Source organism: Ostrea edulis, chromosome 8 (assembly GCF_947568905.1).
Source record: "Ostrea edulis chromosome 8, xbOstEdul1.1, whole genome shotgun sequence".
Lineage (NCBI taxonomy): Eukaryota > Metazoa > Mollusca > Bivalvia > Ostreida > Ostreidae > Ostrea > Ostrea edulis.
The window spans coordinates 30,086,541-30,105,640 of record NC_079171.1 but is presented as its reverse complement, the minus strand read 5'-3'; the positions used below and the strand labels follow the sequence as shown (position 1 = coordinate 30,105,640).

The 19,100-nt window shown below is 34.1% G+C and overlaps 1 protein-coding gene across 5 annotated transcripts in view; it reads left to right on the top strand.

Annotated features, from left to right (window-relative positions):
- The first annotated feature begins 246 nt into the window (after positions 1-246).
- Positions 247-19,100, top strand: part of LOC125662475 (uncharacterized) — a 40,145-nt gene continuing 21,291 nt past the window's right edge. The window contains exons 1-3 of one of the 5 annotated variants that reach the window (XM_048894707.2): positions 247-316; positions 9,132-9,167; positions 14,377-14,495. The gene's annotated coding sequence lies outside the window, so the exon portion shown is untranslated. The remainder of the gene's footprint in view (positions 317-9,131; positions 9,168-14,376; positions 14,496-19,100) is intronic. The other 4 variants (XM_056147343.1, XM_048894709.2, XM_048894708.2 and 1 more) reach the window with 4 other exon arrangements.

Here is a 19,100-nt window from a genome sequence, read left to right as displayed (position 1 = left end):
TAGAGAAAACTGAAATGAGCTGTTTCTGCAGTGCTGCTTGATTTCATTCATGTACTGAGTATTTGACAAATATACATTGTTTAAATTGAATCTGATTAAAGCATGAACATTACAAAATATGTTTACATGTACCTGCGCTCGCTCGCTCGCTCAAAAAAAAAAAAAAAAAAAAAAAAAAAAAAGTCAACATAGTATTCCGGATATTTAATTTCCATACAATGTAACATATTGGTTCTTGAAATTGGATTTAAATTAGCACTTCCAGTATAAACATGAATGGATACGAGAAGTTGGACTTGCAGGACTTATTTATCAGGTACGCTCAGTTAACTATTTGAATAGCATACTTCTTTGGGTATATGTTTTTTTCTTCCCCATTCTTTTTTCTCATTTTGTTCGTTGTTTTATTTTTTCTGGTTATTTACTTGGCTCCAAGCATTTTCAACCTTTCGGATGTATAAGTGTATTAGTATCGCACAACTCGCAATGCTGCATTGAATGCATTTTTAGAATGAACTAGGCTTACAGTGTGTTACTTCGAAATTAAAATTCGATGTCTTTTAATATATCTTGTCTAAAGCCCGAATCTCACCGTACAAAAGAAAACCTTGTTTACATCTTTTTAACAGGTTGGGAACACTTCCCCTATTGCGAGATATTCTCGCTAAAACGCGATTATCCCTCTCTAGCGAGAATAAATATATCCTGTACAACCGAGAAAAACACCTGCGGAGTACATCTCTTTGTGATTCACGTGAAAAGAAGAAAAAGTGCTAAAATGTCTGATACTTCTGAAAATATATGAATCAAAACAAAAACACTCACGATGTGTATTAGATTTCAGACTGCTTCCCTCTTACGCAGTGACTTTGATATGCAATTTCATGACTATGTTGTCAATTTCATAGAAACAATTCACATCATGTTGAGTGCGTGTCGCACTTATTCAGCGTTGCACGGGATTTGCCATTATTTTCAATAAAGACGCCAAAACACCTGTTTATGGTAATATTTATTTCTCGCTAAAGAGGGATAATCGCGTTTTAGCGAGAATATCTCGCTATAGGGGAAGTGTTCCCAACCTGTTAAACTGTTTAACATGTTGAGAACACTTCCCCTGTAGCGAGATATTCTTGCTAAAACGCGATTATCCCTTTCTAACGAGAGTAAATATATCCCGGACAACCGAGAAAAACAACCATGGAGTATATCTCTCTGTGTTCACGTGAAAAGAAGAAAAAGTGCTAAAATGTTTAATCAAAACAAAAACACTCACGATGTGTATTGGATTTCAGGCTGCTTCCCTCTTACGCAGCAACTTTGATATGCAATTTCTTTACTATGTTGTCAATTTCATAGAAACAATTCACATCGTGGAGTGTGTGTCGCACATATTCGGCATTACACAGGATTTGCCATTATTTTCAATAAAGACGCTAAAAACACCTGTTTATGGTAATGTTTACTCTCTTGCTAGAGAGGGATAATAGCGTTTTAGCGAGAATATCTCGCTACAGGGGAAGTGTTCCTAACCTGTTAAAAGAAAATTTTCAAGGTGTGATCCCGGGTGATGCAGAGTTAGTAAGTAAATTTAAAGTTGGCACTATATACAATCAACAAGTCAAAACAAGCTCTGTAGAGCTTTTTAACTGACTCACTGTCACATACAGCCAAGACAAAAGACAAATAGCATGCATGTACATATACATGTATATGTATACACAGACCACATTGCAGGTGAACAACTTTTAAGATTCATAGCATGCATGTACACAGATACAGATTAACAAAAGAGTACAAATAAAATAATCATTTCATGCAAGAATATACAGATGTGAAGGCACGAGATTTAGAGGAAGAAATAGAAACACTACAAGCAAGAGAGGATGTATATAAAAATCAGAAGTAAATTTCAAACAAATTTGCAATTTTTGTTGCAAATAATGAATAATGCAAAATCACAAGCCCTTTTAGATAGAAAGCTGAATAAATACTAATAAGATTTTAATGAATATAATTTGAATATGATTAAAATCAATAATGATAGTAATTTAATATAAATATTTAAGAATTCACTGCAGTTTATTTTCACTAATAAAATAAACTAGAATTCAAATAAAGATTTACTACGCCATGCAAATACACCGCTTAAAAGCTGCATAGAGGTGTTAGTAAAGTGCTGAGGTAGGCCTAAGCACTCTCGCTTCTCATCGCTTCGACTCGAGTTCGACCCTTGTGATTGGCAGTTATATATGTTAGTTTGGTTCCCGTCCCTGCCACTCATTTAAAACGAGTGATCAATGAGTGGTGGGGGCGGGGGCCAGACTACAGTTGTTTTATGTTAGAGGGTATGGTAGACGCCCGCTCAGACATGGAAGTGGGTTTTCTCTGGGTACTCTGGTTTCCTCCAACATAAATGAATGACCCTGCTAAACATCGAAGGACCACATTGGAAATAAAACTTTCAAGCTTTCATGGGTTATCCTTTTTATGTACATGTATATCTGTGTGTACATATGTACAGATGTACATGTATATACTGAGTGAATATTTAAATTTTTTTTATTTTATTTAAAAGCCATTTTGTTTATTTACAAGAAACATATTCTACTGCACAAAATGAATCAATATGGATGAAAGAATAGCAATTGTCCGTTATTTGATTTTATATCTTCTCAACAGCTCTCAGTTTTACTCAATGGAGAATCAAAAAGTAAATAGGTACATGTAGCGATTTTATTTCTAAATAGTATAATTAATTATAGAATATGAAGGCATGCATGTGTTAACATTGGTCGATTTTTACAGGTATATTTACAATATTTACAATTAAACAGAACAGAATTTATTGTCAAACTCAGCAACTTAAAAAGACAACCCCATAGAACAAAAGGAATTCTTAAGCAGTTTCTTAAAACATTTGAAAGAAGAAAGTTTTCAGATTTTGATAGTAGATAGTGCCTTCAATGTTAAATTGAATCCAAATTTTGATAAAATTCCTGATTTTTAGCGCACCTGATTTGAAAGCTCAAGTTAACTTTTCTGATCGCCTGTTGTCCATCTGTCTGTAAACTTTTTACATTTTCGACTTATTCGCCAGAACCACTGGGCCAATTTCAACCAAACTTGGCTAAAAGCAGCCTTGGGTGAAGGGCTTTCAAGTTTGTTTAAATGAAGGGCCATGTCCCTTTCAAAGAGGAGATAATCCCAAAAATGCAAAAATAGGGTGGGGTCATTTAAAAATCTTCTTCTCAAGAACCACTGAGCCAGAAAAGCTGAGATTTAAATGGAAGCTTCCTGACATAATTCAGAGTCAGGTTTGTAAAATTCATGGCCCCCGGGGGTTGGATGGGGCCATAATAGGGGATCAAAATATTACAAGCAAATATTTATAGGAAAAATCTTTTAACATCTTATCAAGAACCACTAAGCCAGAAAAGCTGAGATTTACATAAAAGCTTCCTGACATAATGCAGATTCAAGTTTGTTAAAATCATGGCCCCGGGGGTATGATGGGGCAACAATAGAGGATCAAAGTTTTACATACAAGTATATAGGAAAAATCTTTAAAATCTTCTCAACAAGAACCACTGGGCCAGAAAAGCTGCGATTTACATAAAGGCTTCCTGACATAGTGTAGATTCAAGTTTGTTAAAATCATGGGACTCGGGGGTCGGATGGGGCAACAATAGGGGATCAAAGTTTTGCATACAAATATTTAGGGAAAATCTATAAAAATATTCTTCTCAAAAACTACTGGGCCAGAAAAGTGGAAATTTACATGAAATCTTCCTGACATAGTGCAGATTCAAATTTGTAAAAATCATGGCCCCCGGGGGTAGGATGGGGTGACAATAGTGGATCAATTTTTACATACAAATATATAGGAAAAATCATTAAAAATCTTCTGAAAAATCACTGGACCAGAAAAGTTCACATTCACATGAAAGCTTCCTGACCTAGTCCAGATTCAATTTGGAAAAAATCATGGCCCCTGGCAGTAGGTTGGGATCAAAGTTTTACATGCAAATATATAGGAAAAATCTTTAAATATGAGCCAAGGTGACTCAGGTGAGCGATGTGGCCCATGGGCCTCTTGTTTCACACTACTTTGTAAAACAAGTTAAGCATAAAATCATCACTAAAAAGTGTTCATATAGTGTAATTACTCTATATATAAACGATCTTGTAGGGATCAGGTTAGAACAGGTTTTTCGTACCCCCGACTTGTCATAAAAGGTGACTAAATGGAGCGATCCTTCAGATGAGATTGCAAAAACATAGATAACATGTCACAGCACGTGTGACATCATAAAGATCCCTCCCTGCTCATAAACGCCGAGCATAGGCCTAAATTTTGCAGCCCTTCATCTCCAATGGCGACATCCCCATATGAGTGAAATATGAGTGAAATATTCTCAAGAGGGACGTTAAAAAATATACCGTCAATCTATCTAAATATAAAGGCAAAAACTTTTGAAGATAGTAAAGGCTTTTTGAAATTTAAATTTATTATCATCACAAGATGAAGAATTTGTGTTGAATACAAAACAAAACATTTTACAACAGAAAGGGAAATACATGTATTTTGATAATAAACCGCTAAAATCAGAGCTGTGAAGTCTTTTTGAGAATTAGCCTGTCATTTGTACAGACATGTAGTGATGTTTATCAACTCTGTCATTCTGAACAAACATAACCTACATCCGAATATTAACAGTTAAAATTGACAAAATGAAGTAACACACAGTTTGCAAGTTTTAGAATTTTATTGTAACATGTCTTACATTAGGCTTAGTTATCAATCCCAGTCTCTCTCACCATTCTCTCATTTTCATCACCCCTTCTCTCATCTGCTCTTTTATCATCCCCAACTCTCTCATCTAATACTTCTCTCTGACTCCCACTGTCTCTCATTTTCACTTTCACTTTCACTCTGATCTGTATCATATTTAGCATAGAAACGCTCTACTGCCTTACAATGGAATTTTCTCGGAGTATCAGAAATTAATTCAGCCAGTGACAAAATTCCGAGCATTCCTACACTCACCTACCTTAATCTCAGGCTGGATACATGGACTGACACCTCTTCAGAATCTCAGATCAGTGTCGCACACATTGATTCCAGAAAACTTACATGAACTTTGGCTACTTGTTGCGATTAAAATGGGTTAAACTGAATTTCTTGCCTGTTTCAACTTTTCGCCTTAGACATCCTATTAACTCCCATAATGAAACTTGCATTTCTTACCTTTATATAGTGTTAATCCCACAGGAAATCAAGTTGGCTATTTCTGAAGCTGTTGCAAATGGCCGTCATTTGATTTTATATCTTCTCAACACTGAAGAGTTCCAAAAAGTTTGTACTATGTTTGGAGATGAGGAACTTTCTGAATGACAATTACTTTACACAAAGCATTTAAGCATGAAAATCAAAAGCAATAAAAAGAAAACTGTAAATTCTAACCAGTCTATTTGAAGGCGTCTTAAGGTGGCTCACTACACCCTGAAATAGTTGCACAAATCAACACGAATTGATTTAATCATGAAAGATATGATGATATAAAATATGTATGCTTGCCAAAATGGCAGAAAATGTGCAAATTTGGATAAAAAACATGATTTTCAAAAAAATTATTTTAACACATATGAACAAAAGATTGGTGGATTTGAACTTGAGATCTGCAGTTCACCAGCCCAATGCTTTAAAACCACTGAGCTATGATGATAGACTAACAAATCGATCAATACAATTAATTTGACAAAACATTTAAATCACCATCTTGTGACGTAGTGTCATAAATAGTATAAGCTTTAGTGTAGTGAACTACCTTAATATAAAGTACAAGCTATCATGAAGTAGATAATGGAACTCTTCAGGGTTGAGGAGGCATAAAATCAAATAGTGGCCATTTGCAACCTATAATTGGAGAAAACTATATTCAACTAAACAATAATTCTTTCATCAATGGAGATACACAATGACTTGTAAAGATGTTTACAGGATTTTGATAAAAAGCGTAGCAGTATTACCAACATGTTTACCAAAATGGGAGAATATTTGTGGGTCATCATTAACACAGCACGAATTTGAAAGTATTTAATATAAGTTACCCTTTTCAATGTCATTGAAACATCCACAGGCACTTGGAGCATGGATCATGATCACCCCCCCTCCCCCCCCCCAATTATTAATATTAATTTTTTTCAGTCAATGACTGAGAACGTGATTTTGACTAATACATAACAGAGATGAAAAGTAACATTTTTGGGTGATCCTAAATGCATATCTAGAAAACACATGAAGAGAAAAATATATTTTGGTCGAAAAAAAATTAATATTAATAATTGGGGGGAGGGAGGGCGTGATCATGATCCATGCCCCAAGTGCCTGTGGAAACATCGATCATGACATAGTGTTCAATATAACTTAATTCATATTGCTGTATGAAATGAAAATCAAAACATCACCACTTTGTGTACTATGTGGAAATCTATATATAGATTCGATAGAGCACTTAACATTTAAGGTGGCTCACTACACCGAGAAATAGTTTCTCAAATCAGTACGATTTGATTTAATTATAAAAGATATTATGATATACAATAAGTATATATGCCCAAAAAGACAAAAAATATACAAATTTGGATAAAAACATGATTTTCAAAACAAAAAAAATATTTCTATTCACATGTGAACAAAAGATCTCTTGGGGATTTGAACTCGAGATCTGCGGTTCACCATGCAGCCCAATGCTTTAACCACTGAACTATGATGATAGACAAATGAATCGATCAATACAAATGATTTCACAAAACATTTAAATAGCCATCTTGTGAAGTGGTGTCATACAGAGTATAAGCTTTAGTGTAGTAAGCTACCTTGATATGTAAAAGTGTGAATAATTATTGGAATGACTTGCATATATTACTCCTATGAACATTTTTTTTCCTTATCATAACATAGTAATGGGATAAGTGAAAGTTTGAAATTCTAAATATCACTGATTGATAAACAGGCAGTCATTATTTCAGATACAGTGCATAGAGGTCCATCTTTTGTACATGTATGCATGCATTCTTACAATTTTTGAAAAGGAAATTGATCATCAAGAGTTAATTTATTATAACAAAGGAAATTTACATTATTACAATCAAGTATTGAAGTGAATTTAAGATAATTATAATATATAATAAATGCAGTGAATTTGTATTTTGCAAGTAAGGTTGTATCCCCCCCCCCCCCCCCCCCCATTAGTTGCTTTGTATGTCACTTGTGTTAGATGATTTTAGTCTTCATTATTGTAAATGACTATATTAATTTAGCACAGAGTATTTAAATGTTATAGAAAGTTTTTTTTCTAAAATACATGTACACTATTAGGAAAAAGAGGGACAATTTGAAATGTTACCAATGCAACTTATAGTAAAAAATATATTAGCAATTGCCTGTAAAGATTTTCATTCGGAAATATAATTATGCATGTCTAAAAAGAGCCAAAAAAGTCTAATGTAAAGTTTCAGGACTCCTGCAACCCTGGGGGTTTTGGAGTGGGGAGAAAATTGACCATTTTTCAAAAATCTTCTAATCTCTACAACTGCACATGTGTAAGAAACATTAAATACATAGCGATGTAGAGCAGGAAGACCTCTACCAAAATGATATGATCCCGGATCCCCACGGTAGAGGTTCTGACTCCAGGGTGGGACCAAACTCGCTATATATAGTGTATATGTGTAAAACATTGAAATAATATCTTATTTCGTGCTATTGATACTAAATTGAAACCAAGTAGATATTAAGAAGGAGTAAATAATTGTTTACCAAAACTGTTCATTTCATAATCATAGAGGGTAATAAGTTTTGTTCCAGGCTGAAGCCAAAATTATTATAGTGATAATTGTCTATGATTTGAAAGACTTGAAGTTTGCTTATATGGTATAAAACGATATGCACATTTAGGAAAATCTTAAAAGGATGCACCAAATTTGTGAATTTTGCAAGCCCAGGGTGTTTTTTTTAAAACTGTAGGACAGGTCAAAATTAGATTTGTGTATTGTGTAAAGCTTTCATCAGTATAGACACTTTTGAAGGAATTTATAATAAGTTTTAAAGAACACATCATCTTGATTTATATGTGTACGTTTGCTGAATATTAAAATTTAGCTTAGATATTCAGAACAAGGTTTTTTTCCCCAGAGTTTGTAGCCCTTGAGACTAATGATACTTTTAATTAATACTCAGGTGACTGATAAGGCTTATGCTGATAAGGCTTATGTAAGTGTTTCAACTAATACTCAGGTGACTGATACGGTCTGTGTCATAGTGTTTTAACTAATACTAAGGTGACTGATAAGGCTTATGTAAGTGTTTTAACTAATACTCAGGTGACTGATAAGGTCTGTGTCATAGTGTTTTAACTAATACTAAGGTGACTGATAAGGCTTATGTAAGTGTTTTAACTAATACTCAGGTGGCTGATAAGGCCTATGTAATAGTGGTTTAAGGTATTCCATGTATAATGAAAAGATAATGAACAATTTTGAAGGATTTAGATCAACATAAATGTTTATTGTTAAATAATGATGAAAGTGAAGCAGATGAAATTTACATGACTGGTATTCGATTAGAAGCTGACCTTTTTGCACTTAAGACTTTTTGGAAGAGTTGTCTGCCCTTTGTAAAAATAAGAAAAATCTAATTTTCTAAAAATGTGTGTGGTCAATGATTAATTTTATTTCATATTTTCATTATGAGAAAGTGTATGTAACTTTCTATCAAGAGATTTGTATGAAAATATAATTTCTGTTTAAAATATTGTAATAAAACATGCTTTTCCCATATACTTCAATGTTAAATTCTAGGTGAAATAAATCAAACAGTAAACAAAATTTTGAAAATTCCTATGGTGGATTATTTTTATTTGATCAACCCTTCAAAATGATACCATGATTACAAAAATTCTACCATCCATTTATTAGATATGAAATATGGTCATTATACATTGAATACCTTAACTAATACTCAGGTGACTGATAAGACCCCTGGGCCTCTTGTTTTTTCTACGCATGGTATATACATCTATGCTATAAATTAAATCATACATGTAAACACCCTTTTTCTCACACAGAGTTTAATTCATAGATCACAACACAGCTAAAACACGGTAAGTAGTTCATGTATATGAATACTGCACGAATAATATTGAATATCTATCAGCATGCCAGGAATATAATGGCAGGTAAAAGTGCGCTATTTTCTATTCAGAGATCATATCCTTAACAAATGTATATTCTTACTTTATTTTATCTCTCATTCACTTATCTTGTAAAAGACACCAAATACCCCCCCCCCTCATTTTATACCGGAAAACATGTGAATGCCTGTATCACGTTCTCTCTATTGATTTTGCCTGTTAATCTACGATCTTTGCCTTAACTTTGGTCAGGCGCAAAACCTTGTAATGAAATCGACCATGAGTGGCCAATATAAAGAAATATGTAAATGAAATGTGAAGATAACGAACAATGATCAATATCATAACTCCTATAAGGAATACGAGATAGGGAGCAGTGGCGGATTTAATGGAGGGCGCAGCCGGCGCGCGCCCCCACTAAATTTTTCAAGTTTAAGGTAAATAGCGGCATCTTGTTTAGAAAAATGTAAACGATAAAAGAAGCAATAATTTCTTCCACTTTCGGAGAAATAAATAACCAAATCTTTTGATTTATTAAATTACTTTTATTGGGAGAACTGAATCCCCCCCCCAACCCTTAAAATTTGCGTCATTTTAATAATTTCACCCTATCAAAAAATAGTAAAAAGGACTACATATGAGACATATAAACTTTGAAATCCAGGAGCTTCCGGGGGCTCGCCCCCAACGAGGTCATTAGGGGCCTCAAGACGGCCCTACACCCCCTGTCTAAAAAAGTGCGCCCCATCTAATCGCAATTCCTGGATCCGCCCCTGGAGAGTCGGGCAGCATGGATATGTACCAGATGTGAGATCAGGGGCCTAAGAGTAAGCTAGATATAATATAAACTCTCTCATCATTCCATTCTGTTCGTTGTATTTATCTGTTTTCCTCCTGATCAATCTCGCCAGAATTCCTGATAAAAAAACTTATAAAGGTACAAAAAACCCATTCTAATTTTCTCCATACGCATCAGGCAAATAGTGAACTCGATTATGATAAATGACAAAAATCTACTACATATAACAAGTTAACAACTCCCTTTTATCTGCATCTGACCTTCGTGTGATTTACATCTGTGTTATAGCTGTATTGGAAATTGAACAATCTAGGTCATGCTCACATGTGATGTGCTCGACGCTTCAGGAAAACTAAGGGCACGACTGAGCATGCGCAGAGGCTAGACTCTTTCAATATGAATAAAAGGACAAGTGTTCCTCTAGTGTATCGTAAAATGACGTTTAATATGGAAATCATATCAATGACAGTATGGTAGTTTAGTTTTACTTCAATTATTTGATGCTTACATGTATAACATGAATATACATGTACACATGCACATGTAGTACTAAAATAGTGTAAATATAATCAAAATTAACCAAACGTAGACCGTATATACGTTTACATGTATAATTCACCTCAAAAATTTACTTACATCCAGCAATGCTTACAACTTTTTGTATTAATTATCAAAAAAAAAAAAAAAAAAAAAGCACCAATTACTTGCAAAGTGAGGGGTAAACTTTTCCATCACGTGTTCAACCCTAGTAAGTTGTATGATTCGAGTTGTTCAGTCAATTGTGCACTTCGAGTTCTACAAGATCCTAGGAATCCGACTCTCTAGATAGGTATAGGTGATCATCAAAATGTTATAAAACAGTGCGACATTTAACTCCGGACACGACAAAAGTCCGGACGTTTCTCCAACCCTTTTATTAAAAGATGCAAATAAATCCTCCAGGACGGGATTTTATGCTCTCAAATAAACCCTTCAGGACGGGATTTTATGCTCACAAATAAACCCTTCAGGACGGGATTTTATGCTCACAAATAAACCCTTCAGGACGGGATTTTATGCTCACAAATAAACCCTTCAGGATGGGATTTTATGCTCACAATTAGACCCTTCAGGACGGGATTTTATGCTCACAAATAAATCCTTCACAAGACGTGTTTCAAAATTTACACCAGTAGCTACTGCAGGTTTTTAAACCAAAAAATCCCATTGGAATCAGGTGGATTTTTAACCAATCCCACCATAATCCTATGGGTGAAATATAACGATCGAATTTTTCTTCCGCATGGATATTTTCAGATTGGGAGTACTGGGGTATTTATTTTATATATATATATATACTCATCAATGAGAGAAAGACCCCCATTCAAATCTAGTTTGTGGGATTAATCCCATTGGTTAAGCCTTGTTCGTGGGATTAATCCCATTTGCTAAGCCTAGTACTTGGGGTTGATCCCATTTACTAAGCCTAGTTCGTGGGATTGATCCCATTTGCTAAGCCTAGTTCGTGGTATTAATCCCATTTATTACTTCCTAGATGAGATTTGTTTTCCATATTTGATTAAAGTTGAAAAGGGGAAAATATATAGGATAAATCTTTAAAAATCTCCTCAAGAACAGCAGGACCACATGATCGATCATATTAATATGCAAGCATTCCCAGGTAGTGCGTATTGAAGTTTGTTCAAATTGTGGTCCCCAGGATGAGGCCGCATTAGGGAGTCAACGTTTTACATGGGATTATAATGTAGGTAAAATCTTCTTCTCAATAACAACAGGGTTATGCATATTTATATCAATACGCACACATCCCCAGGTAAACCAAATTGAAATATTTTCAAATCACGACCATCGAGATGAGGGGGGGGGGACATAAAGAAAGAGCTTTGAAGGTTTTCTTCTCAAAACCAACGGGGCCATGATTTAGTCATATTGAGGATCTTCTGGTAGTGAACCATTCAGGGCCCCATAGGTAGGGTGGATCCATAGAAAGAAATCAAACTTTGATATGGAAATATACCGGTAATTAATGAAAAAAGCGTCGAACATAGTCCTATATATTTCAGCCCTTCACCGGCAATGGTGACGTCTCCATATTAGTGAAAGATTCTCGAGAGGGACGTTAAACAATATTCAGTCAATCAATCCAGTCTGTCGGAAACTTGAACATTGCTCGTAACTTTTTTTGGTGAATGATATGGTTCTTAAGTTCTATACGCGTATTTCTTGTGGCAAGACCTTTCATATGGCACCAAAGTTTTTGACCATGTGACCTTGACCTATTTAAAGAAATCTAATCTAGGCAATATCTCCCGAGCTGTTTAAGGCAGGACTTTCACATTATTTTGTATTTAGATTTCATGTCAAGAAATATGATTTGTGTCCGTGTGACCTTGGAGGCTGACCTAGATTTTAATAATTTAAAGATTTACCTGCTCCTAACGTTTGAATTGTGAATGATAAATCTTGCATGTTTCATATATGCATTCCTTGTGACAAGACCTTTATTTTTAGGTACCAAAGATTTTGAGATTGTAAGTCTGATCAGAGATATGCCTCTTGCTTGATCTTAGACTTTGACTGACTTTTAAGAAAAGTCTTCTAAGACAATATTCCTGAATTGTTTAAGGTAGAGACATAAATTCTGTATGTAAAGACTGTGTTTCACACCATTATCTATTTTTTTTTTTTCATTGTGACCTTGTATCATGTTTACGTCGTGACCTCATCAGGCAATGCTGGAAACACAATATGGGGTCAATTTTTTTTATAGGGAATAAGTTTGCAAACAATCTTTTCACAATAACTGAAGAACAGCTGTGACAAAGGAATAAATGTCAGTGGGCCTCCTTTTTTTTTTTTTTTTTTTTTTTGCTTGTTTTTTTTTCTATTGTGAAGTCAGCCTCACTACCACACCCCCGGCCGTTTTTGAAAAACGATGCTACGTGGTTGAAACGCCTACGTTTTTCACAATGTTGTGCGAGTTATTTCCCCCTGATTACAGAGGGCGCGCAGCACATTGCGGTCAGTAGTGTTGACGGTGTCATAGTATCACATTATCATTTCTGAAGCTCATTTAGTTTCTGCAATCATTTGAAACTCAACATCTAATGATAACTTATGAATTCTGTACTTGCTACGACATATTATTCACGTGTATTGTTATATGCATGTTGAAATGCATTGATTTTATATCCTCAAAATTGTATCTGTATGTCTACTCACCCTCTACTATCTTATTTGTATATATTTGTAAATATTTTGTATTTATTACCGATGAGCTGTATAGCTTAAGGAAATAAAGAATCTGAATCTGAATAATATTTATGCTTGCTCTAATACTTATAAATACCATTGCCCTTCAACATTGTAAAGGGACATTAGCTGTGAAAGTAATGGAAACCTTTTTTTCTCAAAATCTCTCAATGACATAGAAATATATACATGTATTAATGACTAATAAAAACATTTATTTTGTATAAACACAAGAGAAACTTAATAGAATTACGTTTGATAACCGCTGTTAGTGTAAACGAAATATATAAAGAAGAATTATAATTTTGCAAGACAATAATCATCTATTCACCAAAATTACACAGTCATGTGCCTGCTTTCAGGTTAAAAAGTGTTTGAAATAGTGAAATACTGGTGTTCTTACTGAAATATGTGATATGGAGCAATTTTCAAAATTGAATTCAACGTTTGGTGACGAAATGGCAGCTAACGCCTCTTTAAAAATCTATTCAGCTTCTTCAATGCAAATTGCCGTATTAACACCCAAAGTAGACCCGAAACTTGAATAAAAACTTTATGAAAAAGCACGTTCAAAATATCCCGGTGTTGATTTTTTGTATGTTTAAAATGTCTTACTTTCTTTCGCGTGCATTCAATGGTCAGATATATAATATTTATCACACCTGAATTCAAAAGATATCGCATTTTTATCGTGTGTCATTTTGATTTTTTTCTTCTTCATATAATGTTTACATAATCATAACTGACATGTAAAACTTCCATGTTGCCTGAGTGAATTTACATGGTGGAATGATTCATACATTAAACCATACAGTCAAGCGTTCTATGTACTCTGTAAAATTTGTTTATTGTGTTTCCATTTTAGAAATTTTTGTTTAGAAATAGTATAGATTGCTTAAAATGTTAGCGGCCGAATTGATGCTTATATATATATATATATATATATATATATATATATATATATATATAATATGTATGTTTATTGTTACTCATAACTCTCCATTGGTTTGGTGGTAACAAATAATATCTTGTACCCAAGTAGGAAAAGAAAAACCAAACAAACAATAAAATAATGGAAAATATGGTCAACTTAATTGTACCTCAAATCATTGGTTTATACGTTTTTAGAACAACCCCTCCGTGAGCCTCTCTCCCTGGCAAACGTTTACTAGGTCGTAGGTGATTGCTTTCCATCCCACCAGCACGTGTACAGCTGCACAACCGACGGACAGCTACCGGACACAGAGGCAAGTGTTTAAATGATAATTAGTGGGTATTTTTCAATGCAACGATCAGGTAAATGAAAAAAATCGTGGGGCATGTAGTTGGACGATATATTCATAAAAGGTGAACCGTAATTTGATCCGCCACAGTGTATAATAAAAACCACGTGCGGTTTACCGGGAGACACATAAATACCCATACGATAGCTGTTGGCAGTGTCTTCTACCCTCTCAGTTCAGTAAACGACTCATTGACTGGTTTATATATGGAAATTTAAAATTGCCGTACTTCAATGATCTGACTTTTTAAAATGACAACGGTTACGATATGTACATTTAGATGTGTTCATACTATATGATAATTTATGACACGGCACGACAAAAGTCTCGCGCGGATATTTGAAACGAACTACATGTAGGGCCTACAATATGACGAGTTGACGTAAACTAACAATGTCGGTATGTACAAGTAAAGAAGTTTCTCATGACATGTCAATTTTTACCTGTGTGTAAACACGATTGGTATCTGCTTATCTGCATGACTGACATTAAATGTTAAACTGCCCCAGATAAATTTGCAATGAAAACAGATGTACCCGATATGTTTTAAAACAAATGCCCTAGAGGACAGATTCTCCTCGTGTTACTAGACGCGTTGTATTGGTATATTTTCTCTGCAACAGTTAGTTAACAAAATTTCGCACCTCAACCTGTCCACGAACTTACTCCATCTTACGGTAGGACAATTCGTTTAAAAATCTGTGTCAATCAATTTCCCCCCGTTCATTTAAACAGCTTTTAAAAACAACTCTTGAGTTAACCCGAAGGTTCATATATAACATACCCTACCATGCTTAACATCCAAAAAATGACACCAAATCCGTTATTTTAATTTATGAAGTCATCTGTTAAATCACTCGTTGCATACATGTATGAGTATTTAAACAAAAAAAATTACAAAAGAAAACTTGCATAAATATTCTAATATTTAAGGAGGTACCCTACATCGTCATAATGACTGACTTTATTTAAAAGCATGAATGGAAATATAAATTGCCTATTCATTAAAAAAATATTGCTTAGCTGAGTAGTTCAGAACGTGGAGAACATCGTGTTCAGTTCAGTAGGGGTTTAATTTTTTTTTTAGATTGCTTTCTACTAAAACTGCATTTTTGACTAAATGAAGTAAAATTTGAAAAATTTCTGTTTCAAAATATTGTTGTACATACCCTCCACTTTCATCCACATCAAATTTCTCTGGTGTAGCATCCTTAAGATGCTTGTGGCCTTCAGAATAAATCACGAAATGTCTTCTTTTTTTTTTTAAAGAAAAAAATTAAATCTTAATTGGTTGGGCACCCCTTCCTTTGACATTATTTAGAGTAATACCTTCGGTTTTGTACTATTGCCACAAATCCATTTTTTATTCATTGTTTTTCTGCAAAACCTTTTGTATTTGCAAACATTTATAGCAATATGTAATTGCCAAACCACTTACAACTTTTGTTATTACTCACTTTGTTATTTTTGCTATAATGCACCTTTTCATTAATTATTTTTGCTGTTTTGTATTCAAAATCCATACTTTAATAAGTTTTTTGTATCTTTTGTCAATGACTTTTGAACCGTTGAAACACAATTGTCCCTTATTGTTCTTATGTACACTTTCTGAACACTTAGCACTGCTTGTCTATTACGTACGATCACCTCTCAAATATCCACCCGACTGCGGAAATTATTCACACGTCTATATGACATGTTTCATTTTTGATAATGGGTAACTCAGTAGAACAATACCGAGCCGCAATCGGAAGTTTTTATTTTGCTAGCGGTGGTGTATATAAATGTGTCTTTTTTCATGTTTCTATATTTGAATACTTATATATTTTGTCAATGTCAATATGTAAAGCATTTGTATATTGCTTACTGCTTATCAGCAATCATTCACTTTACTTTAATTTTTATTACCAATTTTTCACTTATATCCTTCTGTTGTGTGGAGATGTTGAGGTCAACCCTGGTCCTGAAGTTACTAATGTCCTTGATATTATTCATTTAAATATAAGAAGCATTAGGAACAAAATAGTCTATTTAAATACTTTTGTGCATGACTTTGATATCCTGTTTGACCGAAACTCATCTAGACAATGCAATCCCTAATGAGGCTTTAATCTTAGATGGTTTTAGTTGTATTTTACGCAAAGATAGAAACTCTTTCGGAGGTGGGGTCATTATTTATCTGTCCAATATGCTACGGGCTAATCGCCGTTACGAATTTGAACCCCCTAACACCGAATGTATCTGGATTGAAATAGATAACCTTGCCTGTAATTACTTTTTGTGTTGTATGTATCGTCCTCCTAATTCTGATGGTAGATTCTGGACCAATTTGGCGTGGTCCATTGAAAAAGTCCAAGAAAAACCCCAGAAAAATCATAATTGTAGGAGATCTCAACGTAGACTTTTTAAATATCCCACATAATCATCCAATCCGAGATACACTGTCCAGCAATAACCTTTTAAACAAAATATGCGAACCCACGAGAGTCTCGAACACCACGCGTACACTCATTGACCCCATTTTAACTTCTTTTGAATTAAACGTCGTGGAATCGGGCACTCTTGGGGTAGAGTCTTCACTCAGTGATCACAAAGCCACATATATCTCAGTCTTGTTAAAATATAATCTAAAACGCGCTTATAAACGCAAAGTTTGGGTATGCAAAAATGTTGATATAGATAAGCTAAATACATTAGTAAAAGAACATGATTGGAAACTAATTATTAATAACTCAATAGAACTTGCGACAAAAACATTTTCTGATCAATTTTTATTCTTTGTGCGAGAATGTATTCCTGAAAAAACAGTCACAATTCGTCCTAACGATAAACTGTTATAAGGGAAACAATTCGGACTAGAAACCGATTACGTCAAAAAGCTTTAAAATCAAAAAAGGAAGAGCATTGGACAGATTATAAGAGAGTTCGAAATATGGTAAACAACATGAAAAAGCACGCTATTCTAAATTACTACAATAACATTTAAACGTATTTAAACGACTAATCAAAAAATAATAACAAATTATATTGGAAACTAGTTAAAGAGGTCATCCAAGTTAAAGCAGATAATGAAATTCCACCCATACGATTTACTTCTGATATGGTAGCATGGTTCCAATATGGTAGCATTTTCGGATAAAGAAAAAGCAGAAGTTTTAAACAAATATTTTTCTTCAATTTCAAATATCGATGACTCAAGCCACAATCTTCCAAATGCGCACTCTTTAAGCAATGCCAGTCTAAATGATATCCTTATTGAAGAGCAAGAAATCATAGATATAATTTCCACCCTCCCTGTAAACAAAGCTATTGGGCCAGACTCTATAAGTCATAGGATGCTAAAATCAACATCACATACCATTTCTAAACCACTCTGTATGCTTTTCAACAAATCTTTGCGTGAAAAATCCTTTCCAAATTACTGGAAGGAGGCACATATTCTTCCTCTTTAAAAAAAAGACGACCCTTCTTTGTCTAGTAATTATAGACCTGTAGCTCTTTTAAGCTGTGTAAGCAAAGTTATGGAAAGAAGAATTTTTAAACATGTATACAATTTTTTTTCACAAGAACAACCTATTTTACAAATATCAAGCAGGGTTTTTACCCGGTCATTCTACAGTTTTCCAATTATTGGAGACTTATCATACTATTGTAAAAAGTATTGATGATGGAAATTTTTGTTGCATGGTCTTCTGTGATCTATCTAAAGCATTTGATAGAGTTTGGCATAAAGGTCTCTTATTTAAACTAGAGACATACGGGATCAGAGGTAATATTTTCCAATGGTTTACTAATTATCTGTCTTGTCGTAGCCAAAAAGTTAAGTACAAAGACCAGTTATCTTCAAGTGCAAGTTTAAATGCAGGGGTACCCCAAGGCTCTGTTCTTGGACCTTTGTTTATTTTTAATCTATGTTAATGATGTTGCGGAAAATATGATGTCTTTCTGCAGATTATTTGCTGATGATAACCAGCGATTTTTTTCTACCCACTGGTACTGGTACCGGTACCCATTCAATTGGGAAAAATAGCGTCAAAATCGAATAAATTGGGAATTTTCTACCAATGTATCGGCAAATGATTTCAACTAAAAGAAAGAAAAAAGAGAACAAAACAAGAAGTGGTCATCCCTTTAAAAACTTTTTTACAGTAATATTTGCTGTTGTGATCCATAAGGAATAGTCGTAGCCTCGTTTTAGAATCGTCGTAGCTCTACAAAACACGCACACTGCCATGATCTGTACTTTCGATTTAATACTGGAAGTGAACATTTTAGTTAACTTGTACAACGTTTCAGACTAAGTAAATTATGATGTCAGCGGTCTATTTTTCAGCAAGTAAATTGGGAATTTTTAGTCTCAAAATTGGGAAAAATCAATGGTTTTTATCATTGGGAATGGTACCGTTTATCGGTACCAGTTATATAAGGAAAAAAATCGCTGATAACTCAATTCAACATTCATCTAAGAATTTAAGAGAAATTGAATTTACGATAAATCATGACCTTCATGTTCTAGATGAATGGTAAAAAAAAAAAAAAAAAAATGGTTGTTACAATTTAATCCCTCTA